The sequence below is a fragment of the Ictidomys tridecemlineatus genome, chromosome 8 (genome assembly GCF_052094955.1).
Source record: "Ictidomys tridecemlineatus isolate mIctTri1 chromosome 8, mIctTri1.hap1, whole genome shotgun sequence".
In the NCBI taxonomy this organism is placed as follows: Eukaryota; Metazoa; Chordata; class Mammalia; order Rodentia; family Sciuridae; genus Ictidomys; species Ictidomys tridecemlineatus.
This window is the reverse complement of record NC_135484.1, coordinates 136,010,760-136,036,843: the sequence shown is the minus strand read 5'-3', so window position 1 is coordinate 136,036,843 and position 26,084 is coordinate 136,010,760. Positions and strand designations below refer to the sequence as shown.

General features: G+C 40.4%; 1 long non-coding RNA gene across 3 annotated transcripts; it reads left to right on the top strand.

The window, feature by feature from the left end:
* The first annotated feature begins 71 nt into the window (after positions 1-71).
* On the top strand, positions 72-22,124 carry LOC144366323 (uncharacterized). Of its 3 annotated transcripts, none has more exons than XR_013425337.1 (4): positions 72-326; positions 5,874-6,095; positions 21,744-21,864; positions 22,030-22,124. It is a non-coding gene; the product is annotated as an uncharacterized LOC144366323 (long non-coding RNA). The 3 variants fall into 3 exon arrangements; XR_013425335.1 differs by lacking the exons at positions 21,744-21,864; positions 22,030-22,124 and adding exons at positions 7,255-7,361; positions 9,638-10,398; XR_013425336.1 differs by lacking the exons at positions 21,744-21,864; positions 22,030-22,124 and adding an exon at positions 7,255-8,868.
* The last annotated feature ends 3,960 nt before the right edge of the window (positions 22,125-26,084 follow it).

The window sequence follows — 26,084 nt, the reverse complement described above, 5'->3', positions numbered from 1 at the left end:
CCCGCACGCCCCTCGCCCTCCCCAACAAGCTCCACCCCACCCCGCACGCCGCCCCGCCCCCCAAGCAAGCACCACCCTGCACACCGCCCCGCCCCTCTGATAATGAGGAGGCTCGCCTTGGCTCTGCGCTGTCGGAGGCTGGGCTTGGACATGGTCCTGTACTGAGCCATGGAGGAGCCCTCTTCTTGCAAGCCTGGTGTGTATCCAGGTTAAAACAATGGAGGATCTGTAACATGCTGCTTAGCAATAAAAAGGAATGAGCTGTGGATCCACTCGGCTTGAATCTCCATGGAATTACACTGAGTGAAAAAGGCCAATCCCAAAAGGTTACGTACTGTATGATTCCATTTCTTGAAAGGTCGAATTATGTAAATGAAGAGCAGATTAGTGGTTGCCAGGAGTTAGGGAGGGAAGTGGCTGGGAAGTGGCTGTGGCTATAAGAAGGATCTGCGATGATGTTAATGATCTGTCTGACTGTGTTGGTGGGTGGGGTAGTTTTGCTAGGTGTTGGGGAAAGCTAGATAAAAGGTGTATGAGTTTTTAAAAAAAGAAATTTAATTGACACAATTCAGGGCTAAAGGACACCCCCAAGAAAGTGAAAGAGCCTATAGTTAGTTGGTGGGTGGGAGGGAGTTTAGAGGGTACTGGTGAGCAGTTTGAGTTAATTGTCTCTTTGTTCAGCCTTTTTCTGGTGCCACCTTATTTGGTAGCCCACTTGCCATTGTGGCCTCTCCCAAGGGCCCTCTCCAAGCTCATTGCCTTGTTTTTTGGTGTCCTGGGATGGTCTATTCATGCCGAGAGCAGAGAGAAGTTTTTGCCTGCATTTATAATGTCCCTAGAGAAACTTGCTGTTGATTGTACTCCATGTCAGTTCTTGGTTCTTTCCTGCTTAGATTTAAGGCTTTGGGTTTTAGATTTCTTTTGACTTTTTACCTACAGTGGCACCTCACAGTGTTGAGTCAGGTTGGTTTGGGTGCTGCTGCTGTGAATTCCTGGTATTCAGAGGTGGGAATATGGCCTGAGATGCCCTCATAACTCTGTGCTCCCCAGCCAGAAAACCGGACATCTTTGTCTTGTGAGCCCAAATCCTAGAGGTCATCTTCATTTTGGAATAGAAAATCAAGTGTAGGGAGCTTTAGTACCCGGTCCTTGGTCATGCATGACTGTGGTACAGCACCGCCACCTTGTGGTAGATAGGAGAAATCACAGATGTGGACTGAGCAAGCCGCTTTCTGCTTGGGACTGGAAGCTGGAATGCCTACAATCCCTGCGTTTTTTGAACGTTGTAAATTGAATGGTGGTTGACTCTAGGACAATTTAATAGAAGGCCGTTTTAAAAAGGAAAGAATAACTTCCTACTAATCTGGTATTGTTGCAATTATGAGTTTTAAGAGGATGTCTATGCTCTCAAAATGAGATTAGAGTTAGCATCAATGACAAGAATCACCTCTAGGGGCTTGAAGATTTCCATTTTTTCATTTCATCTTTAAGTTAAAGAAATGCAAAAATAGGATTAGGTATTTTAGGCAAGGAGGCAGATAATCCAGTTATACATTTCCTCTTCTCAACTCCCCATATTTTATTTAAGAATAAAATGGAAAATAGTAAAACTACCTTAAGGTCAAGCAAATTAGCTAAGCTATCAAAGAGCTGGTAATTTTGGATTTCATTTAATGATAGCTCTTGTCCTCCTGTTAACAGCATCCACTTTCCTTTGGGAAACTGATTTTTTTTTAATAGCATTTGTGTGTGTGTGTGTGTGTGTGTGTGTGATGTTATTTGCCATTTACCGTTTTAAAGTGTGCAATTCAGTGGCACTGATTATGTGCACAGTATTGTACAACCATTATGGCCATTTATTTCCAAAAACTTTCCATCACACCTAACAAAAACTGTGTTTCCATTTGCTATCGTTGGGATCTTGAATGTTCTCCAAAGGCACACATGTTGAAGGCTTAGTCCCCAGCCCATGGTGTACTGGGAGGTGGTAGAGTCTTTAGGAGATTGGGTCTAGGTGAAGGAAGTTAGGTATTGGAGGCATGCCCTTGAAGGGATATTAGTACCCTGATCCCATCCCCTTCCTCTCTCTCTGTTTCCCCACTACAGTGAGGTGAACAGCCACTCCCCCTCCTGCTCACTGCCATGATATGCTGCCTTGACATAGGCCCAAAAGTAAGAAAGCCAATCAACTGTGGACTGAGACTTCTGAAACCATGAGCCAAAATAAACATTTCCTTCTTCAAGTTGATTTATCTCAGGTATTTTGCCACAGTGATAGAACACTAACATACTATTTAACAATAACTTCCCACTCTCCCCTCCTCCCTTCTGTAGGAGTCCAGCTCTGGCAGGGGGTCTCAGGAGACCAACAGATGGTGAGGAGTAGGAGAAAGGGGGTAGAGAAACAACACAGACACAAAAGTGAAGGTGCTGAGTCCCAATCTTTACTTGTGAAGTTAATCATATATACTTTGCGTTTTTTGGCAGGCTCACAGTATTTTGTGATTACAAAACAGGAATCATTATTCAAAGAAACAAAATATTACGCAGCTACAATTAGATAAGAAGAATGTATCTTGGCTTGTGCATAAGCAAGCATTTTTACTTTCAGTTCCCGCTTTGCTTTGAGCTGTTTCTGCTTAGTTAGCTTTTAATAATAGTTAGAAATGTCCCAGACTATTGGCCTATACCTTGACTATTCTTTCTTGACGTACTGACTAGAACCTGCGCCGTGGTTATGGCAAGTGGTTCACTTGAAAAGAGAGGCTACTAATTTTAATCAAACAAGAGCAAGAGCACAAACCATTGTGCATAGGAACAAGAACAAGTTGCCCTGTACTAAGCACTAATCTGTCTTCTTAATATTAATTTTTCTTCTCTAGATTTAATTTAATTTCTCAAAAACTTCCTTGACTGTTTTTCCTACAGGGGGTTTCTCATTAAACATTAACAATTTACTTTCCACAGCTGAATCTTGCATTTAGAGCAAACAGATTTATTCTTTAGAAGTAGTTGCATTAATTGGGAAAGTCACATTTTTTTTCTTCATACTTAATGGTCATATGAGAAGTCGCAACTATACTTATTAAAAGAATACAAAAACAAACCAGCCAATACCTAGAAGCATACTGTGCTCCTCCAGAGGATGGACTCCTTGCACCATCCACCTCAGTAGGGCCTGCCATTGCCTGAGTCAGGGGAGGGGCACAGCACCCATCCACTGGAAACTTACTAAATTTGTCTATTCTCTATATTTCATATAATAGGGGTTCTTTTCACTTAGCTTACTTCCCTTGAAAACCGTGTTGTCAGGCTTCACCCATGTTGTAGCATATACCAGAGCTTCATTCTTTCCTCTGGATGAATAATATAAAAAGCGCATACCACATTTTATTTATCCATTCATCCATTGACAGACACTTAGGTTGTTTCAGTATTGTGAATAATTGCTTCAAAGATAATATTTTTTTTAAGAGAGAGAGAGAGAGAATTTTAATATTTATTTTTTAGTTCTCGGCGGACACAACATCTTTGTTTGTATGTGGTGCTGAGGATCGAACTCGGGCTGCACGCATGCCAGGTGATCCTGCTACTGCTTGAGCCACATCCCCAGCCCCAAAGATAATTTTTATACAAGTATCTGGTTGAGTCCCTGTGTTTGGGCCTTTGGGGTATATAAATAAGAGTAGAATTATAGGGTCATATGGTTAATCCAGCATATAGCTTTTTGAGGAGCAGTGAGTGACTACACCACTTTACATTCCCACCAGCAGTATACAAGGGTTCTGATTTTTCCGCATCTTCATCAACACCTTTTACGTTCCTCTTTTTTCCAAATATAGCTATCCTCAAAGGTGAGAGAAGAGGTATCTCATTGTGGTTGTATTTTTGTTTTTGTTGTTTGGTGCTAGGGATTGAATCCAGAGTCTCATGCCTGCTAAGCAGATATTCTACCACTGAGCTGCATCCTCAACCCCTCATTGTGTTTTTGATTTACACTTTCCTAAAAACTAATGATATTGAATATCTTTTCTTGTGTTTATTGACTATTCATATCCCTTCTTTGGAGAAATATCTATTCAAGTCCCTGGCTCATTGTTGAATCAGGTTGGTTGTCTATAAGTTGTTCATTTGTAGGACTTCCTTATGTATTCTGGATATTATCAACTTAGAGGAAAGTTTGATTTTGGCTAAGAGTTTTAGAGGTTTTAGTCCATAATTAGTTGACCTGTTGCTTTGGGTGAGCAAGTACAACATGGTGGAAATGTGTGGTAGAGCAAAACTGTTCACCTTGTGGCTGATAAGTGAAGAGCAATGATAAGAGACTGGGGTCCCTCAGTCCCTTTCTGTGGTACACTCTCAGTGACCTGAACATTCTCCACTGGGTCACACCTCTTAATGTTCTACCATCTCCTGGTAGCACTGTTCTGAGGACCAAGCCTTTTACACATGGGTTTTGGTGGGGCATTTAAAATTCAAACTATATCAATACCCTTTGACACATACAAGTTTTTAATTTTAATTAAATCCAATTCATCAAATTTTTTTGTTGTTGTTCTACTTGGACTTTCTGTTCATATCTTAAGAACCCATTGCCAAACTCAAGATGATGAGTTTCAAGAAACTCCTATGGTTTCTTCTTACAATTTTATGTTTTTAACCCTTATATTTAGGTCATTGGTTTGTCTTATTTTTTTTTATAGAGTATGAAGTAGGGGGGCAACCTTACTCTTGGGTGTGGAAATCCAGTTGTTCCAGTATGATACATTGAAAAACTGTTCTTTTCCCCAGTGAATGGTGTTGGTATTTGTAAAAAGTCAATTGGCCATAAACATAGAGTTTTTTGAGGATCCCTGGTGTATCAAGTATTACATCTCTCTTGCTCATTTTAATATTCTCTTTTGTCTGATAACCAGTTTGATTATAATATATCACAGTTTCAGAGGTTCAATCCACTGTTGGCTGACTCCACAGCTCTGGGCCCTGAGTGAAGCAGAACATCACAGAGAAGGATGTGGTGGAGAGAAACAGCTTAGTATAAGGCAAACAGGAACCAGAGAGAGACAGTTCTGCTCACCAGGGACAAAATATAAACCCCAAAGTCATGTGCTTGTGATATATTTCCTCTACGTACTACATATCTGCCTACCGTTACCACTCAGTTAATCCACATCGGTTGATTAATCCACAGATTAGGTTACATCTCTTATAACCCAATCATTTTGCCTCTGAAAAGTCATACATTGTCTTCCAAGTGAGCCTTTGGAGGACACTTCATATCTAAACCACAACAATAATATGGCTTGGTACCAACTTTCAATTAATTAATTTGCTTATTAGCCAGGTTTCTATTAGGACTGACATGATTTAATCACGTGATTCTGAACATTTTGAATATTTAAACTGAGCATTGGTTTCTCATGCAGTACATAATCTGCCTTTTTTTTTGTGTGTGTGTGTGGTGTCCAATTTTCATATATGCTAGATAGTTCTCATGGCCTTACTATTGTATAGAAAAGATGTTCAGATTATTTAGTAAAACATGTGAAACTAAAGAGAATGGTAAATACAACTGTAGATAATAAAATATTAGATTCAAGCTCTTGTAACATGCAGGCTTCTTTCAAAACAGTGCAGTTTCTGACCTTTAGCTATTGTCACATTATTGATGCAGGACATTTACAGATGTTGTTAACAGTTAATAATCAGGTCTAGAACACTCTCAAACTGCAAAAGAATGTGCTTGAAACAAATGTGTCATTAAAAAATTGTTTTTTTTTTTTAAAGTAAGTGAATCTTGAAATAATGTACTTTGGAGATCCTAGTATATCGATGCAGGTAAAAATGTAAAATGTAAAATTTATTTATTTTAGAGTGGAAAGCAGAAGCTCTATTAAAGGACAGCAGAAAAGACTTCTCCCCAGAGGAAAAAGGGGACTCAAAAGGTTGAATCCAAGGACGGGGAAGGTCTTCCCTCTTTTATAGCTAAGGTCTACTTTCAGCTTTCCTGCATTCCTGTTGCATTCCTGTCCTTTGTTCTCTGTTGTCTTGCAGTGATGGAATGTAGGTGGGAAGGCCCAAAAGGTGGGGGACAGGTGAGTTGAAGGAGTAATCTGGGCAGGGAGGGCCTGGGGAGGCCTTTGGATTAGCATCTCCAAGTTTGCTGGGAGCTGCTTCATTAACATTTCCTTGGGATGGGCTGGGGGGCCTTGGGGACATTAACATTTCAATTTCCCCAAGTGCTGCTCTGGTTTCCTGGACTCCGTTTTCTATAATGGCCTCCATTCTTGATTTTACTCGATATTAGACCTGATTTACCTAACTACACTAACTACCTATCTGTAAATCTGGCTTCATTCCCCGCTCTAATTTTGGGAACTCCTTACTGCTGTAAGGAAAGAGGGCCAGGACCGTTCTGTCTTATAAGGCATATAGCGCTTTCTATCAGAGAGACTACTGGAAGAGTTGATTCTAAAAATGCCTCCCTCTAGCAGCTTAAAGAGAACACAGCACATTCTAAACATCAGAGCAGTAATGGGAAATTTTAAAACAGACTAGTGAAAGTTCCTATGCACATGAGGGGAACCTGGGCACCTTTCACTAATCATCCCACGTCTTTCTTAGTCCTACAATCTGAATTGCTAGCGTTTCTGACCATTGAAGGAAGGGGAGCATCCAGGAGGGAATGGATGTGGGTTTGGGAGTGTTGCACAGCCCACATGGAGGCAAATGTGATTGGGGCTTTCCCTCAGTGCCTTTCATCTACCGATCACCTTAGATACCCCTTAGGGCCGTTGGGAGGGGGTTCAAGAGAAAGGAACCTTAGGAATACATCTGAGTGTAGCCCAGACCAGAATTCTGCAGTTGTTCCAAACTCCTTCCTCCACCTCCATGCATCCGAAGCAGATCGGGATTAGGGACACTGTGTACTCACGCCAATTGCTCTCCGGGCCCAGACAGAATAGTGGGAAGCGGTTTTGGCAGAACCCAACATGCCTGCTCTGTATGGAACAGGTGATTGAGAGCTGCCTAGACCGGGAAACCTCTCACCTGAGTCTTGAAGAGTGGCAGCTGCACGAATTACGTTTAAATAGCCGTCGGGTTCCCACATCACTCTCAAGAAAGAAAGATGCACCTCAGATAGATGTGGGGTGTGTGCAGAGGCTCTTACCTCAGTATAGATCTCAGTGGGGAACCTCCAATCTGTTACTGCTGTTTACCGATAACAAGTCCTTGCTTCCCTGAATGCTGAAGTATAACACCGAAGAAGCACGCCGAGGAGAGTGTAGAGTGGAAAGTAGAACCTTTATTAGAGGACGGCAGAAAAGACTTCTCCCTGGAGGAAGAAGGGGACCCAAAAGGTGGAATTCTAAAATGTTATTTTAATCACATAAACAAATTTCCTCTTTATATGACTTTCTATAGATTTATCTTTTTTTTTAAGAAAGAGAGAGAGAGAAATTTTTAATATTTATTTTTTAGTTTTCGGTGGATACATCTTTATTTTATTTTATGTGATGCTGAGGATCGAACCCAGTGCTACCGCTTGAGCCACATCCCCAGCCCAAGATTTATCTTTTTACATTTCAGAAATACTGTGCAATTCAGTTGAATGCCTAATAATTCTTGAGGTCACTGCATTTTCATTGTCATTTCTAACACTTATATACATCAATTAGGGAAGAAACATCTTCACTAAGGCCTGATGTCTCAGGTATATTATATAATATAAAGGTAAAAGTGATATGTTACTGATAATCATGAAGCTTTTCAAGAATATCATTTGTGTTTTCACTGAAAAATTAAATTCCTCTTTTCTGCTGATGACTTTTAAAAGATTTATGCTGACATTCATGGAAAAACTAGTGACGTCCAAATGAAGTCAGACGTTTAGTCAATAGCAAGAAATAAATGTTAGCATCTTAGGTTTGGCAAATGTATCATATAAGATGACCATCAGGGGAAACTGTACTGGGAGAATAAGAGGACTCCCTGAATTATTCTTCCAATTTTTCTAGGAATCCAAAATTATTCCAAATTAAAATTTGTATTAAAATAACTGTTATTTATAAATTTTGAATTTTATGAATATCCCTGCTTTAAAAAAATCTAATGAGCTAGCGGGGCATGGTGGTAAGTGCCTTTAATCCCACAAATTTGGGAGGCTGAGGTAGGAAGATTGCAAGACTAAAGCCAGCCTCAACAACTTAGTAAGACCATGTCTCCAAATGAAAAATAGAAAGGTCTGGGGTTGTAGATCTGTGGTAAAGAACCTCTGGGTTCAATCCCCAGTACCAAACAAATGATGAGCTAAAAGAATACATTTCTAGTGTAATTATTATTAGTAGTAGTACCAGGGATTGAACCTAGAGGGCGCTCAATCATTGAGCCACATTCAACCACCACTCCCTCTTCTTTTTTTTTTTTTTTTTTTTTGAAGTCAGGGCCTGGCTAAGTTCCTCTGAAGCTGGCTTTGAACGTTCCATACTCTTGCCTCAGTCTCTGGAGCTGCTGGGATTACAGGTGTAAGCCACTGCAGTGGACAAACTTCTATTATTTTATGTAACTATATATGCTGTTAGTTTTAAGAAAATATTCTTAGTAATACGAAGCTCTCCCCCAAAATTGTTTTTGCAATTTCTTTAAAAAATCCTAATACACAATTTCTTTTTGGCAAGCCCATCAGCTCTTATTCTAATTTTAGATAGATTGCATTATTTTATATTCTTTTTCCATATCCTTGTAATAAAATGAAAGACTGGACCTGACATGGACAATGTATAAATTAATACAAGATAGACTATTTCCTGGACCAAATTGTTCCTGTAGTACAGAACTAAAGAATGATTCTGTCCTTGACACCCAAAATAGAAAATTGCAGCAATTATTTTACAATATCTTTAAGAAACATTTGGCATCTATCATTATGTCACATTTAATATTACTAGAAAAAGTCCTTTGTGTTTGTGTTCTAACAAATTAAAAGTTGTATATCATTATGAAACCAAAAGAGAAGCAAGTAACAAATGAATTAGGACCATGGAAACGAAGCTGGAATGAAAGAAGACTACCACAGCACTATCTCAGAGGCCGACAATTATAAGATTTTAGACGTGCTACATTAAATTCAACAAACTTTTTTAAAAAAGACCCTAGAAGCTTTTGATCAGTAAGATCCATTCAGGCAGTCATTTACTGTGTCAGTCACTGTTTGGGGCTCAGGGGAGTCACTGCTTAACAAAAGCACCCTAGCCACCGGTTCTCTTGGAGTCGCAGAGCTTACAAAGAAATGAGGGAAACAGATTCTAACAGGGAGCTGGTGAAAAAAAAAAAAAAATGACTGCAAAATAAATTGCAGTCATCCTGAGGCTATGTGCTGTGCATTCATATGTATGTATACTTATTTATATGTTTTGTGTATATGAATGTATACATATGTGAATACATATGTTTATGTATATACATATTTTTATTTAAAAAGTTTTCAAGACAAGAGGCTTAAATGGGGGCATTTTGTTGGTGTTACATTTTCTCCTCCTTTAGTACAAATGTTTATAGCCTGTCTTTTTGTTTGTTATGTGCATATTTTCTTTTTTCTTTCCTATTTTCTTTAATGTTCTTTTTTTTTTTTTTTTAGGGTCACAGTGGATGATAATCATTCTCTTGTAAACTCATTTGTTGTCAGTGGAAAGTAAAACTATTTCAGGGTTGTGTCAGAAGGGATCTCCTTGCTACTGGGGTTGTTTTTTTTTTTGTTTTGTTTTTGATTCCAACTCTTCTTTAAAAATAGTCTAGTTTTATTTTTGTAAAATATTATACAGATGTAGATGTTTCTACAAATACGTATCTTAATGTACACTCGGGTGTCTGGGGGAGAAAGGAGAGGGAAATTTCACTCTTTCTGTAAGTCTGGATTTCTTGGCTTTGTTACAAGGACACATGTTGTGTTTGCAACACTTTTAAAGTGTATGTAGAGCAGTCCTCTATGCTGAGATCCGTGTGGAAGAGGAGAGGCTCACATTTATGGAATTACTAACCTTGTGGAAACATTCTGTTGCAAGATGGTGATAGAACTTGTGTGAAGCCCATCCACATCCCTTGAAACAAAACATTTCAAAACATACATGAAAGCTAATCCCACTGGAAAAAGAAGGGAAGCTCTGGTGGGCCAGAAAACCTCCCAGCAAGAACGAAAAAGACAGAGAGCTGCTATGAACTGTGGCTGACAATGAAATGTAGTTTCATCCACTTTAACAATGATGTACCACTCTGTGGTGGGGGATGTTGGCAGTGGGGGAGGGACAAAAGGGATATGGGAAATCTCTACCTTCTCATTTTGCTGTGCACCTAAGGGTTCTCAAAATAAATAAATAAATAAATAAATAAATAAATAAGAAAGAGGGGTTTATTTGTCTGTCTGTCTTAAATGGAAAGCTGGGATCAATTCAACTGTATGACTGATCCAAACATTCACAGAATACTGCTATAAAAGATGGAGAGAGCTCCAGGAAAACCCTGGACCAGTTCCATCATTCCCTGGGGCCCTCAGGTCGTGTAATCACCCAGAGTGCTTAGGTAGATGCCCAGGTCCAGCCCCAGCGAGGGTCCAGGGTGGTCCTGAAGGAGGAGTGGCATCTGGCGAAAGAAGAAGAGTTGGGACGACAGGTTGCAAGTTAGGAGCAATCTCCAGAAGACATCTCCCTGTCCTGGAGGGACCTTTATTTTTATACCTGTTTTACAGGTGTTTTTTCAAGTAGTTAATGGATAACTTCAAAGCCCGAAACTTTTTGTTTTTACATAATTTTCAAGAATTACAACTTTTCTGACATACATTGATTACCTAAGATTTTGAGTACATTGTTCAAAATATTTTTCTGTAACCTTAGTCAATCATGATTAAGCTTTTAGGTTTTCACCTCCATCACTAGGTGCTAGGCAATGCAACTAGACTACATGACTCTTATTATTCACTTCTAACTTTAAAGCATACCTGTAATTATTTCATTAACCTTTAACTTTAAAGCATGCTTATAATTATTGGTAAGCTTTCTTACTTCTAAACTAAATACACTTAAAGTAGTGAAAGTCTATTATTTAAAAGCCTACTACTCTGAAGTGCCTCTAAAATATATCTGCGTTAATTTTACATTATTCTATTTTAATTTCCAAGGTAATTTCCTTTTTCGATATGATCTATTCAACTGCTTTCTAAAAGAACTTCCTTGATCCTTGGTCAAAGCACACCAATTCTCTTGTCTTTGTAATCTTTAACTAAAGGGCAGGCTTCACACCTCAACCCATTTGTCATTTATATTAACTGTGTGTTTTCCATTTTCATCATAAGTTTCTGCGTAAAGCAAAGGAGGGTCTATTGGTTGGGGAATGTATTTTTATTAGCCTCTTGTCCTCGAGGGGATACCATAAGCTACATAGGGCGGTCCTTGTACTGTTGGCACAGCAATTGTTTTTCTGTAATTAGGCTATTCTATAGGTTGTGGCTTTAGGATGGGGTTGGGGGGGGCTAGTGTAAATTGTTAACCATGAGATAAATATTTCTTGTTGCTTAGGCTTGAGGAATAACACCATTGTTTGTATCCTGAGAGACACTGAAACGAGCCTCATGGCATATCTCAATTGTATCCTTAGTCTCATTCTGGGAATTTTCTTGCAATCTCAGGCAACACCTACTTTTATTAATGATTGACATATGCCCTGTTATCCACATCATGAGTTTCACAAACAAAACACTTAACATTCCTAATGGTTCCAGTTTCCAGATGGTGCGGCCTTGCCACAGCATCCCCCACGCTGTGACCCTGTCAGACAGCAGGTGCAGGAACACCTTCACCAGGTAGAGACCTCAGCAGCCAGACAGGAAGATCAGAAATGTGAGGTCTGTTTCTCCAACCAAGGTGAAGAGCAAAGCTTTGCCATATTTATTTGGCACACTTTGAGAAGAGTATACTAAAGTGTATACTAGCAAAACTGCAAAATGCATACAGCATTTTAAAGATCTGCATCTGATACTGGAAACTTTCCTGTTGAAGTTTGATTATTTTTATCTTGTGTTAATTTGGAAACTGCTGTAAAAATGGTCTAAGGTGGAGGGAAGATCTCAATTATCTAATAAAAAATTGGAGTGATGATTGAGAGCCTGTTTTAAGAAGGCCTTCTGCAAGCACAGACTAAACATGGTACCCAATCTTAGTGTGACTTGTGCCTCTGACTGATCTACGGGTAGTCCCTTAGCAAAATCAAGGGTTTTTAGCAATGGTCTGAAAGGGCAAATTGGAATGGACCAGCAGATGCAATGTGAAGTTTCTCTTCCTGCGGGACCTCGGGCACAGCCAGTGCCAGCACCTGATGCTGACCCCCGCCCCAGGAGGGCTGTGGTCAGGGGCCCTGTGCATAGGTTTCCCACCCTGAGGGTCAAGCCGGGATTTTCCAGGGGTTTTCCAGCTTCCTGAACTTGACCTTCCTGCCAGCCTTCTCCTGGATACTTGGCGCCTCTGGCAATGCTACAGTGGTGGGGGACGCTAGCAAACTTGTCCCCTTGTCCTGGAAATCACCGTCTAGTGGAAACTGAGAATGGACAGATAAAGCTGCCTAGGCGGCTGGTGCTTTGAAGGAAATGGCACTGAGGCAAGAAAGTAGCAAATGGGCCACCACAGAGTACAAACACACAGTGTCTCACTTGACCCTCTTCTATGCCCACCCTGGGCCCCAGGTGATTCATCCTCCCAAGCGATCCTTCTCTCAGGCCATCTCCCCACAGCTCCTGGCTCCCTGGACTCCAACTCTTCCCGACCCTGTCCCCAGCCGCGTTCCTCTGAGCCTCAACCCCAAGAGCTCCTGGGCCCATCCCACAGGGCCTCAGACCTTTTGTGCCTCTGGCCATCCTTCCCGGTCCCAATCCTACCCCTAGGGCCCAGCCTCGTACACCTCCGCCACCCGTGCCCCTTAGCCCCACCACCAGGGCCTTAGCCCTATGATCCCCAAATCCCCTGCTCTGTCCGCCTTGGTCCCTAGGCGGGTCCTCCCTGGCTCTTCCCAGCATGAGGAGCTGGGATTCAGACGCACTGGAGGAGGACTCGGTGGCACGCTTCTGCTCCTGAGCGCACCTGAGATGCCGAAGGTAGGGCGCTGAGGGTCGGGCTCCTGCCAGGCTGGGCATGGGCACGCAGCTGGTGCCAGGACACAAAGCAGAGGTAGAGTCCTCCGGGATTGGGCTGTGGCCAAAGGATCCTGGGGTCTCTTCCCAGCTCCTGCACCCTGGGTAGGCGTGTGTGTGTGTGTGTGTGTGTGTGTGTGTGTGTGTGTGTGTGTGTGTGTGTAGTTGACCTGCGTTCCTGCAGGGCTTAGACCTATTGGGAGGTGTCTGTGGCTTTCAGTGGGTCGAAGCCCTGTTCTCTCTGAGTCTGACCAGGCAACCCAGGGCCATGTGAGCCCTTCCCAGGCCCCGTGCCCAGTGATTCAGCTCTTACTCAGCTTGAGGAATAACACCATTGTTTGTTACTCACCCTGTAACTCTCGCTGGTTTTCCTGGAGTACTGTATCCTCTCTCTGGAATCCCATTTCCCCTGCAGAAGTCACTCAGCAGAAGTCCCACATTCTGTTCCCTCCAATACAGGGTTGGGGAGGCCTGAGTCCACTTCCCTGCTCTTGGGCCGCTCCCAGGCCACCAAGCAATAGCAACCTCACCCTCATTGTCTGGCAAACCTGGTCATTTCAAGTCCATTACTGGAGGATTTCAGCATCTGATTCAGCTGTCCCTGCAAGAACATCCACACATGGATTGGTATGATTTACTGAATATAAGGCCCTTTGTAGATGTAGGTTTAAACCACTTCACATTTAATGATACAATAAGTTATTTGTGTCCTCAAATACAAGGTATGTTGGACTGTTTTCCAGTCTCCTAGATATTGTAATACTCCCTCCTCTGTGTTACCTGATCAGCTCATCCTCATTTTTCAGTTCTCAACTCTGGTTAAGGTCTCTGGTTCCCCCCAATTGGCATCATTGTTGCTCCTTTAATTTGTTCTTGCCCCTACACTCAGCACCATTATGGTAGTTCTGTTTCATCTGTTTGCACATCTGTCTGATGTCTTCAGGTCAGCAACTGTGTCTTCCCCCTTCCTAGGGCCAGCCCCTAACTGTAGCTCCTGATCTATATATTAAATGCTCAATCAAAGTCTGTGGAATGAATGAAACAGTCACACCACACTCAATGAGTCACAGATATCACTTCAGCAATACAAACTCGTTTATATAATAAAGTTATAAAAGTCATTGAGAAAACATCAAGTTATCCAAAGAACAACATTGAAAGTGAACTAAAGGACTGTGTCTCAGATTACTTGATAACTCAGAGGATAAGAATTCCCCCAGTCCTTCCAATCTTTTATTGCTTTTGGAAGTGACCATAGCCCTGGGAAACAAAAGAGTCAGTGTACTGGGGGATCAGAGTGGAAGCCACAGTGGCTACTCGACAATAGAACCCTCACTGGACCCAAGCTATGTTGTCACAGGAGCTGGGGGACTGGGGTTCTACTACATCAGGGTGGGGTGTTGCTGTGCTTTGATTGTCCCTACCAAAACCCATGCTGAACTTCATCCCCAGTGTCAGATATGAAGAGGTGGGACCCTCAAGAAGTGATTGGGTTATGAAGTGTCTGCCATAAATGGATTAATCCATTCATGGATTAATGGATCTGTTATAAAAGCCAGTTTGGCTGTGTCTCTTGTATGTGCCCCCTACACATCCTCATCAGGATTCTTCAGAGAGTCCCCATGAGCAAGAAGACCATCACTGGATACAGCCTCTCTACCTTGTACCTCTCAGGCTCTAGAACCATGAGCTAAATAAACTCCTATTCTTTATAAAAATCCCTGACTTGGCTATTCAGTTCAAACAACAGAAAATGGACTAAAACAGGTAGATATAAAAAAAGTGACCTGCCCATTTTTGTTTAAAAGGATGCAAATTTTCTGACCATCTTTCACCAAGGAGGAATAATGAACATGTTTATCTTGTGCCCCATTCTGTTGTCATTGGAATGCCCAAGCCTGCAATTTGAAATTAAACTGTTTGCCCTTTGTGTCAAATCCAAACACCATGTTCAAGGAGATTCTGTCAAGGGCAGCATTGAGTTTGATCCAAGGAGGGACCCTACTGGGCCACCTAGTTTGACCAAGACCTCCTTACTGTAATGCAAGTTTCAATATTAGCCTCTGTCTCCCAGAGTACCCTCAGTGCCAGGGTAGCAGGGTCTAGAGGGGCTTGGTGCTCCATGGCTCCAACCACAGGAAAACTGAAATTAGCCTCATTATCGTTGAACCTACTCTCAACAGGTTTTGTTTCCTTTATTTTTAGTTTTAGGAATTTGATTGTCACAGGGCCCTGGTCAGGACTATTCTGGTCAAACTTGCTAGGTTTCTCTCTCACTCTCAGTCTACTGTCTTTTAGTTCTGGGAGACTCCAGAGGCACTCTATCACTCAGATACACTCCCAGCCCTTTTTATTTATAATTTTGAGAGGGGGTCTTGATAAGTACTTAGTGCAGTGCTAAATTGCTGAGGCTGACCTTAAACTTGCAATCCTCCTGCCTCAGATTCCTGAGTGGCTGGGATTACAGGTATGTGCCACCATTCCCAGCTCATGTTAGGTCTCTCTAAATTGGCATTTATAAGCAGTATTCTTGAGCTCCTTAGCAAATTTTTCCAGTTCCCTTCAGCAAAACTAACCTGTCCTCTCCTGACACAGTGGGCACTTTGCATTTTGAAATGGATCACCCAGTAATTCTAGCCCAGATAAGAAGATGAGCGTATCTTGTTATGGAAAAAAAAAAAAAAGAGAGAGAGAGAAGGTAGGGTACTGAGGGTCAGGCACTGAGGGCCTGCTGTGGAACCAGGCCTGTTTGGTCTGCAGCACAGAATGCCTGATCACTGGCAAAATGAGTTTTGCGAAAGAAACAGAGTTTATTCCCAAAGTGGCTGAGCATGGACCAGAAGACCAAGCCTCAAATATGCTTCCCTGAGGATGGTTTTTATTGTGAGATGAAAAAGCAAGATGAGTTAAAGTGTGGCAAAAGGTGATTGAAGCCATTGGATTAAAGGTGATATAAAATAAGTTGAAGGTGAGGGGGCTGGAGGTGTAACTCAGAGGTACAGCACTTGCCTAGCATACTATCTGCAAAGATAAAAATATAATAACAAAAACTTGTCAAGATAGAAATAAGCAGCATTGCTTTGCTTCACCATTGTACTCTTGATAAAGCAACTATTTTCAGTAGGTTCTCCTTTAAATCAGACAACTTCCTCATTTCCCAGTATTCTGCTAGTTATTTCTGATTGTCAGTCTTGAGGAGGCAAATGACATGCTCAACTCTGTTGTGTCCTTAAAACACAATCCTCTTTGCAGCCCACCTCCAGCTCTGGGTGGCAGTCTGGCTCTCATTCTTTACAACTAAATTTCCTGGATTTTCTAAGAGGCTGTGTCTCTTCCCATGCCTGTGTCCACTCAGTTTGGTGTCTGTGCCATCCACTGCCACTGGGTGACTGTTGACATGGCAATAAGAGGTGACCTTCACTGAGGTCCACCAGCTTCAATTCAAATGCGCCTCTTCCTCTGTGCCAGCTGCTGGTGCTGTTGATTACAGGGCAAACACCAGCCTTGGAGCTGAGGCAGCCATTTTTCTCACCAGTTCATATGATCATACTAGAAAGATCCCAGACTTCCCACTCAGAGTTGCAGGCTAAGTTTATTGAAGAGAAAGGAAAAGGGAAAAAAAGACACTGTGGAGGGAGAGAGTGGGTCCTCTTAGAAAGGGGATTTTTAAGAATTTTTGAGTTCCATTTTCCTTGACTCCATTTCTCATGCTTCTTTTATCTGTTTATTACCCTTTGAAGAGCTCTCAGCAAACCTGAGTTGTCCAGGTCACAAGAAGTGGTGGAGGTAGTTTTGGTGAAAAGGGAGGGTCCAGGTCACTTGTAGGGTGTGACATGATCTTGAAGCAAGTTTTTCTTTAAGGGGATGTAATGAATTATGGTTGTGGAAGGGGTTTTGTTGGCAGGGGAGATCCTGGGGCTCGTACCCAGGGGCACTTTATCACTGAGCCACGTCCACAGCTCTTGAGTCGGGGTTTTGCTAAGTTGCTGAGACTGGCCTTGAATCTGGGATCCCCCTGCCTCAGACTCCTGAGCTACTGGGATTACAGGCATGTGCCACCATCCTGTAACTTACCAAGCCTCCATCTTCCAGGTGCCTGTCTGTCAGATAAGGCTCCTGTGACTTTCAGTCTCCCTTCCTTGTCCCTGCCCTGCTCACCCATCATGGCTGACTAGCTACCTAACACCCTAGTCCCTGGGCTCTGTCTTTTCCTTTTACTCTTCTCAGCAACTGGCTCCTAAACCAGTAAAGTCATCCCTCCCTTTTACTGACTCTACTCTCTCCTTTTGCTCCCCAAACTTTGTCCCTTTCATTAAAGATCTTCCTTCCCTCAGGGGAACCAGCTGGGGAGGCCCATTCACCTTTATCTACTGGTCTTTGTCTTAACTGCAGCTTCTGGTAAGTGGTGGTTCATGTCCATTTACTTTCTTCGGAGCCTCTCTTCCTGTGCACTCTTCTGAGCCCAACACTGGCTCCCTCTGGCCCTTGGCCATGGTCTTCTAAGAACATTCTTTTCTGTTGTTTTCTTCCCTCACACTCTGGGCAGACAGTTCTCAAGTTCTAGGTCTCTTTGTCTTAACCCTTTTTTGGTAAAATAAAGGCAGACAGAAGGATGTCTCTGAGTGGGTATCTGTGAGATCAGAGCCCACATTAAGTACCTGGGCAGAAGAAGTTCTTTCAGGGGTCTTAGAACTGAAGGTCTCTTTGATTTTTCAGGCTGCACCCTACCTTACGGGCTATCACACTCTTTGGGATATTGGGGTATCTTGTCTGGCCCTGATATGATCTGGAATTGCATTCTGGCTTAATGTAGTTGTTTTATGTGTTTTTTTTGTCTATTAGTTTGTTTCTGTGTTTTTCATAGGAGCTAAGATATGAATTTGATGACTGCAGGGACAGTCTTATTATTTCACTGACTCTTGCTCCAGTTATCAGAAAACCCTCACACAAAATGAGTTCTGGAGATAACATTGAACACATCCGAATCCAGCATTCACCAACGTAAACTGCCCCTGGAATTCTTAGGGCTAGGATTTCCCTAGCTGCTTCATTTTGGGCAAAAATTTTTATATATATTGGCAGAAATTTTTATATTCATTTTTGGCAGAAATTTTGTAATTATTCTCTATTGAGTTTACCTTCATATCTTATGGCAGTTCTTATGATAAATTCACTTTTGTGTAATGTGCACTTAAGTAGATATTCTTTATGTGTGTGTATGTATGTGTGTGTGTGTGTGTGTGTGTGTGTGTGTGTGTGGTGCTGAGGATTGATCCCAGGGCCTTATGCATGCAAGATGCAAGGTAGGCACTCTACCAACTGAGCTATATCCCCAGCCCCTTAAGTAGATTTTTTTTTTTTTTTGACCAGCATGCCTGAGTTAAAACATTTCAACAAATGGTTCTGGGAAAACTGGAAATTCATATGTAGCAAAATTAAATAAAACCTCTATCTGTCTAGATAGGAAAGAAGGGTGGGAGGGGAAGGGAGGGGGCAGGGGGTTAGCAATGATGGTGGAATGTGATGGACATTATTATCCAAAGTACATGTATGAAGACATGAATTGGTGTGAACATACTTTATATACAGAGATATGAAAAATTGTGTTCTATATGTGTAATAAGAATTGTGGTGCATTCCACTGTCATGTATTTAAAAAATAAAAGCAATTAAACAAAAATCCCCCAAACCTCTATCTCTCACCCTGCACAAAAATCAACTCAAACTAGAACAGAAACGCAAAATGTAATAGAAGAAAAAGTAGGCCCAAATCTTACCATGTTGGCTTAGGAACTGACTTTCTTCACAAGACTCCTAAAGCTCAAGAAGTAAAATCAAGAATCAATAAATGGGATAGATTCAAACTAAAAAGCTTCTTCATAGCAAAGGACACAATAACAAGAAGGCAGAGCCTACAGAATGGGAGAAAATCTTTTCTACACACACATCAGAGCACTAATCTCCAGGATATATAAAGAACCCAAAAACTTAACACCTAAAATCCAAATAATCCAATAAATAAATGGGCTAAGGAACTCAACAGACACTTCACAGATTTTACACAATCGATCAATAAGTATATGAAAAAATATTCAACATCACTAGCAATTAGAGAAATGCAATCAAGACTACTCTAAGATTTCATCTCACTCCAGTCAGAATGGCAATTTTCAAGAATACAAGCCACAATAAGTGTTGGCTAGGATGTGTGTGTAGGGGTGCTAGGGAAGAATGGAAGAATTTGGATTGGTGGGGGCAGGGAAGGGGGGCGTTTGAGGGTGGGAAGGATGGTGAATGAGATGATCTTTATTACTTTATGTACATGTAGTATTGCACAAATTGTATGACTCTGCATCATATACAGCTGGAGATATGAGAAGTTGTGCTCCATTTGTGTACTATGAATTGAAATGCATTCTGCTGTCATGTATAACTAATTAGAACAAAAAGAAAGAAAGGCATGGCAGAAGAAAGATCTCAGCTCATGGCAGCCAGGAAGGACAGAGTTGGGGACAGGGTGGGGGGGGGGACCAGAAATAAGAGGCACATCGCCAGTGAACTCTAACCTTCCCCCACTTGCCTATAGTTTCTACCTCCTCTCAGTAGTCAATTCACGCCATTAATCCTTTCAATGGATTAACCACTGATAAGGTCAGAACCACTATGATCCAATCACTTCCCCAAAACCTGACCTCTGGACATTGCTCATTGGGGACCAAGCCTTCAACACATAAACTTTTGGGGGACATTCCAGATCCAAACAACAACAGTTATATAAACAGATAACCTTGGCTTGGTTCAGTTTTTCATGAATATAATTTGTATTCAACTCTCATTTTGTAAATTAATATTACCTTATTACTCTTTCTTATAAGTAGAATTTAATGTAATATATCTCATAAATGTTAATTTAAATTTGTTGGTAAGATAAAATTTAAAATGTCTAAATTTAACTTTTTTTTTTTTTTTTTGCCTAGGTTGCTGGCCACTCAGGATTATATTGATTTGTTAGGTGTTTAAGATGCAATGTCCATTGCTTTCTATGTTTTAAATACATTATCAATGTTTAGGTTTAACAAATAAATAAGGCATTTACTATGCTTGTCTATCTTGGTTTCCATGGGAAATCTAAAATTGTGAATTAGGTAAATATAGGGGATAAATGTTTATGTATATGGAGATAAAACATCTGAGTCATTTATATATTACAATGCTGAAAAATTAATTGCTAAATATAAATTCAAGCAGTCTTGGATTCCTAAAGTTAAAACAAGATTCTATCTATCTATTAATTAAATGTATTTTTAAAAACTGTTGGTATACAGGAAAATAACTTACTATCGCTTTTCTTAAAAATAAGGTTTCTCCAGCGGTAGTGGTGCCCACCTGTAATCCCAGCAACTCAGAAAGCTGAGCCAGGAGGATCTCAAGTTCAAAGCCAGCCTCAGCAATTTAGTTAGGCCCTAAACAATTTAGTGAGACACTGTCTCTAAATAAAATATAAAAAAGGGTTGGGGATGTTTGGCTCAGTGGTTGAGCATCCCTGGGTTCAATCCCTGGTACCGAAACCAACAAAAAGGTTTCTAAGAGTTTACGTTCTAATTAACATGTATTAAAGTGCAATTCTAGGACTGGGATTGTGGTTCAGCGGTAAAGTGCTCCCCTAGCACAGGCGAGACCCGGGTTCGATCCTCAGCACCATAATAAAAATAAAGGCATTGTGTTGTGTCCATCTACACCTAAAAGACAAGTATTAAAAAGAAAAAGTCTGTTAAAGTGCAATTCTATACAGAAAGAAAAAAAAGACAAAGACTTTAAGCTGCATTTTGATGAAAATACTGGAAAGTGTAGCATTTTATCTTGTTGGAAAGGAGTAATTTGTCTAAATCTTAAATGGATTGTTTCAAAATGTAAATTTACATGTAAGAGAGAAACAAGTCAGAACAACTTTGTACTTCAAACAAAATGTAAGGGGAAAAGATCCAAAGAAAGTTACCAGGATGAGGATATATCTTTTAGAGAATGTTTTTGAATGAAGCAGGATTGTGTGTAATAAAGTATGATTTTTGTCCTAAAGTAAAATGACTGGATTGTTTCCAAATGGGAAGAAAAATAAGGCCAAAAACTCAAAAGCTAAAGGTGTAAACAAATTGCAGATTGTCTAAGCAGGTTGCAGGTTTCTGAAGGACAAATGTTATAAATGAAATGTACATGTAATTATGCTGGCTATAATTAAGAAAAATTATTTGCAGGACTTTCAAAAATAAAAATTTAAGCCCCCGAATTTAAAACCAGAATCTAGGTTTTTATAATTGTTTTGGTACCAGGGATTGATCTCAGGTACACTTAACCATGGAGCCACATCCCCAGCCCCATTTTTTTTATTTTGAGATAGGGCCTTGCTAAGTTATTGAGGCTGACATTGAAACTGTGACCCTCCTGCCTCAAGGTCCTGAATCACTGTGTGTACCAGTGGTCGGGGAGGGGGACTGGGCAGGTGATGTGGTGAGGGGTTGATGCCTACACAACCTTGCTGAATTTTGACCCCACCCTAATCTTGTTCATTTTTAAGGATAGAAGCCTGAAGACCAGAAGTCCTCCTCAAGTGGGCTGGCCAAAATGGGTTGGATCTAGGATGGCTGCCCGAGTGACCACCTGATAACTTCCAAATTCATTATGATTCCATCTTCGTGGTAAGTGACACTCTCCAGTGCCATGAAGGTTGACAGTCGCCGTGATGAGACCAGAAAGAAATATAAAAGGAGCAGAAAGAGGTGGTGCTCAAATTTCTAGACGGGGAGGGATAGACTAGTAAAAAAAGGAAAATTCTAATCTCATTTATTTTATATTCTATCTAGGATTTTCCATACCCAATGAGCCAAAAACTGATTTTCAAGGCCTTGTCTTCTGTTTCTTCTATTCTTTGACCAACAATAAACCTTTCCTTGCTCCTGAGTTGGATATGGGTCTTATTTATTGGCTCTGTATTTCCAAGAAGGAAAAAGGACCCAGTTTGGGGTCAAAATTGGTAATAATTGCTTTTTTATTTTTTGGTACCAGGGATTGAACCCAGGAGCACTTAACCACTGAGCCACATTCCAAGCCCTTTATTTAAAAAAAATTTTTTTAGTTGTAGATGGAAACAATACTTTTATTATTTATTTTTATGTGGTGCTGATGATCAAACCCAATGGCTCACAAATGTGAAGTGCTTTGCTACTAAGCCACAATTCCACCCCCCTTTATTTTTTAAAATAATGGCTATTCTTTATAGACAAACATGATTTTTCTTTTCTTTTTTTTATTGGTTTTTCAAAACATTACAAAGCTCATGACATATCATCTTCCATACATTTGATTCAAGTGGGTTATGAACTCCCATTTTTTACCCCAAATACAAGTTGCAGAATCACATCAGTTACACATCCACATTTTTACATAATACCATATTAATGACTGTTGTTCATTCCTCAAAAAAAGAAAAAAACAACAAATAAACAAACTCACACTACATCTCAAAACCCTAGAAAAGGAAGAGCAAAACAACAGCAAATATAGCAGAAGACAAGAAATAATTAAAATCAGAGTGGAAATCAACGAAAATGAAACAAAAAAAAAACATTGAAAAAATTGATAAAACTAAAAGTTGGTTCTTTGAAAAAATAAATAAGATCGACAGACCCTTAGCCATGCTAACGAAGAGAAGAAGAGAGAAAACTCAAATTACTAACATACGGGATGAAAAAGGCAATATCACAACAGACACTACAAAAATACAGAGGATAATTAGAAAGTATTTTGAAACCCTATATTCTAATAAAATAGAAGACAGTGAAGACATCGATAATTTCTTAAGTCATATGAGCTGCCCAGATTGAGTCAGGAAGACACACACAATTTAAACAGACCAACAACAAAGGAAGAAATAGAAGAAGCCATCAAAAGACTACCAACCAAGAAAAGCCCTGGACCCGATGGGTATACAGCGAAGTTTTACAAAACCTTCAAAGAAGAATTAATACCAATACTTTTCAAGCTATTTCAAGAAATAGAAAAAGAAGGAGCTCTTCCAAATTCATTCTATGAGGCCAACATCACCCTGATCCCGAAACCAGACAAAGACACTTCAAAGAAAGAAAACTACAGACCAATATCTCTAATGAACATAGATGCAAAAATTCTCAATAAAATCCTGGTGAATCCAATACAAAAGTATATCAAAAAAATTGTGCACCATGAATAAGTAGGATTCATCCCTGGGATGCAAGGTTGGTTCAATATACGGAAATCAATAAATATTATTCACCACATCAATAGACTTAAAGATAAGAACTATATGATTGTCTCGATAGATGCAGAAAAAGCATTCGACAAAGTACAGCATCCTTTTATGTTCAAAACACTAGAAAAACTGGGGATAACAGGAACTTACCTCAACATTGTAAAAGCTATATATGCTAAGTCTCAGGCTAGCATCATTCTAAATGGAGAAAAACTGAAGGCATTCCCGCTAAAATCTGGAACACGACAGGGATGCCCTCTCTCACCACTTCTATTTAATTTAGTCCTTGAAATACTAGCCAGAGCAATTAGATAGACAAAATAAATTAAAGGCATAAAAGTAGGAAAAGAAGAACTTAAAATATCACTATTTGTGGACGATATGATCCTATACCTAGAAGACTCAAAAGGGTCTACAAAGAAACTCCTAGAACTAATAAATGAATTCAGCAAAGTGGCAGGATATAAAATCAACACACATAAATCAAAGGCATTCCTGTATATCAGCAACAAAACTTCTGAAATGGAAATGAGGAGAACCACCCCATTCACAATATCCTCAAAAAAAAAAAATACTTGGGAATCAACCTAACAAAAGAGGTGAAAGATTTATACAATGAAAACTACAGAACCCTAAAGAGAGAGATAGAAGAAGATCTTAGAAGATGGAAAAATGTACCCTGTTCATGGATAGGCAGAACCAACATCATCAAAATGGCGATATTACCCAAAGTTCTCTACAGGTTCAACGCAATGCCAATCAAAACCCCAATGGCATTTCTTGTAGAAATAGATAAAGCTATCATGAAATTCATATGGAAAAACAAAAGACCCAGAATAGCAAAAGCAATTCTAAGCAGGAAGTGTGAATCGGGAGGTATAGCGATACCAGATTTCAAACTGTACTACAGAGCAATAGTAACAAAAACAGCATGGTACTGGTACCAAAACAGGCAGGTGGACCAATGGTACAGAATAGAGGACACAGAGACCAATCCACAAAATTACAACTTTCTTGTATTTGATAAAGGTGATAAAAGCATGCAATGGAGAAAGGATAGCATCTTCAACAAACGGTGCTGGGGAAACTAGAAATCCATATGCAACAAAATGAAACTGAACCCCTTTCTCTCGCCATGCACAAAAGTTAATTCAAAATGGATCAAGGAGCTAGATATCAAATCAGAGACTCTGCACCTAATAGAAGAAAAAGTTGGCTCCGATCTACATATTGTGGGGTCGGGCTCCAAATTCCTTAATAGGACGCCCATAGCCCAAGAGTTAAATACAAGAATCAACAAATGGGACTTACTTAAACTAAAAAGTTTTTTTCTCAGCAAGAGAAACAATAAGAGAGGTAAATAGGGAACCTACATCCTGGGAACAAATTTTTACTCCTCACACTTCAGATAGAGCCCTAATATCCAGAATGTACAAAGAACTCAAAAAATTAAACAATAAGATAACAAATAACCCAATCAACAAATGGGCTAAGGACCTGAACAGACACTTCTCAGAGGAGGACATACAATCAATCAACAAGTACATGAAAAAATGCTCACCATCTCTAGCAGTCAGAGAAATGCAAATCAAAACCACCCTAAGATACCATCTCACTCCAGTAAGACTGGCAGCCATTATGAAGTCAAGCAACAATAAGTGCTGGTGAGGATGTGGGGAAAAGGGTACACTTGTACACTGCTGGTGGGACTGCAAATTGGTGCGGCCAATATGGAAAGCAGTATGGAGATTCCTAGGAAAGCTGGGAATGGAACCACCATTCGACCCAGCTATTGCCCTTCTAGGTCTATTCCCTGAGGACCTTAAAAGAGCATACTATAGGGATACTGCCACATCAATGATCATAGCAGCAAAATTCACAATAGCTAGACTTTGGAATCAACCTAGATGCCCTTCAATAGATGAATGGATTAAAAAACTGTGGCATTTATACACAATGGAGTATTATGCAGCACTAAAAAATGACAAAACCATAGATTTTGCAGGGAAATGGATGGCATTAGAGCAGATTATGCTAAGTGAAGCTAGCCAATCCTTAAAAAACAAATGCCAAATATCTTCTTTGATATAAAGAGAGCAACTAAGATCAGAACAGGGAAGAAGAGCATGAGGAAAAGATTAACATTAAAAAGAGACGAGTGGGGGGAGAGAAAGGGAGAGAGAAGGGAAACTGTATGGAAATGGTAGGAGACCCTCATTGTTACACAAAATTACATATAAGAGTTTGTGAGGGGAAAGGAGAAAAAAACAAGGGAGAGAATTAAACAACAGCAGATGGGGTAGAGAGGGAAGATGAGAGGGAAGGGGAGGGGGGATAGTAGGGGATAGGAAAGGTAGCAGAATACAACAGTCATTTTTCTTTTTTTCTCTCTTCTTTCTTTCTTTGTCTTTCCCTCTCTCTCTCTCTCTCTTTCTTTCTTTCTTTTGAGATGAGGTCTTGCTGTGTTGCCCAGGTAGGTCTCAAACTCCTGGATCAAGTGATCATACAACCTTGGCTCCCCGAGTGGTTGGGCCTGCAGGTACCTGCCACCATGCCTGGCTAGTTTCTATTGTTTGATCCATTCACATGTGAGTTCCAGTCTGATGCTGTGATACCAAATGTACTTTGAAT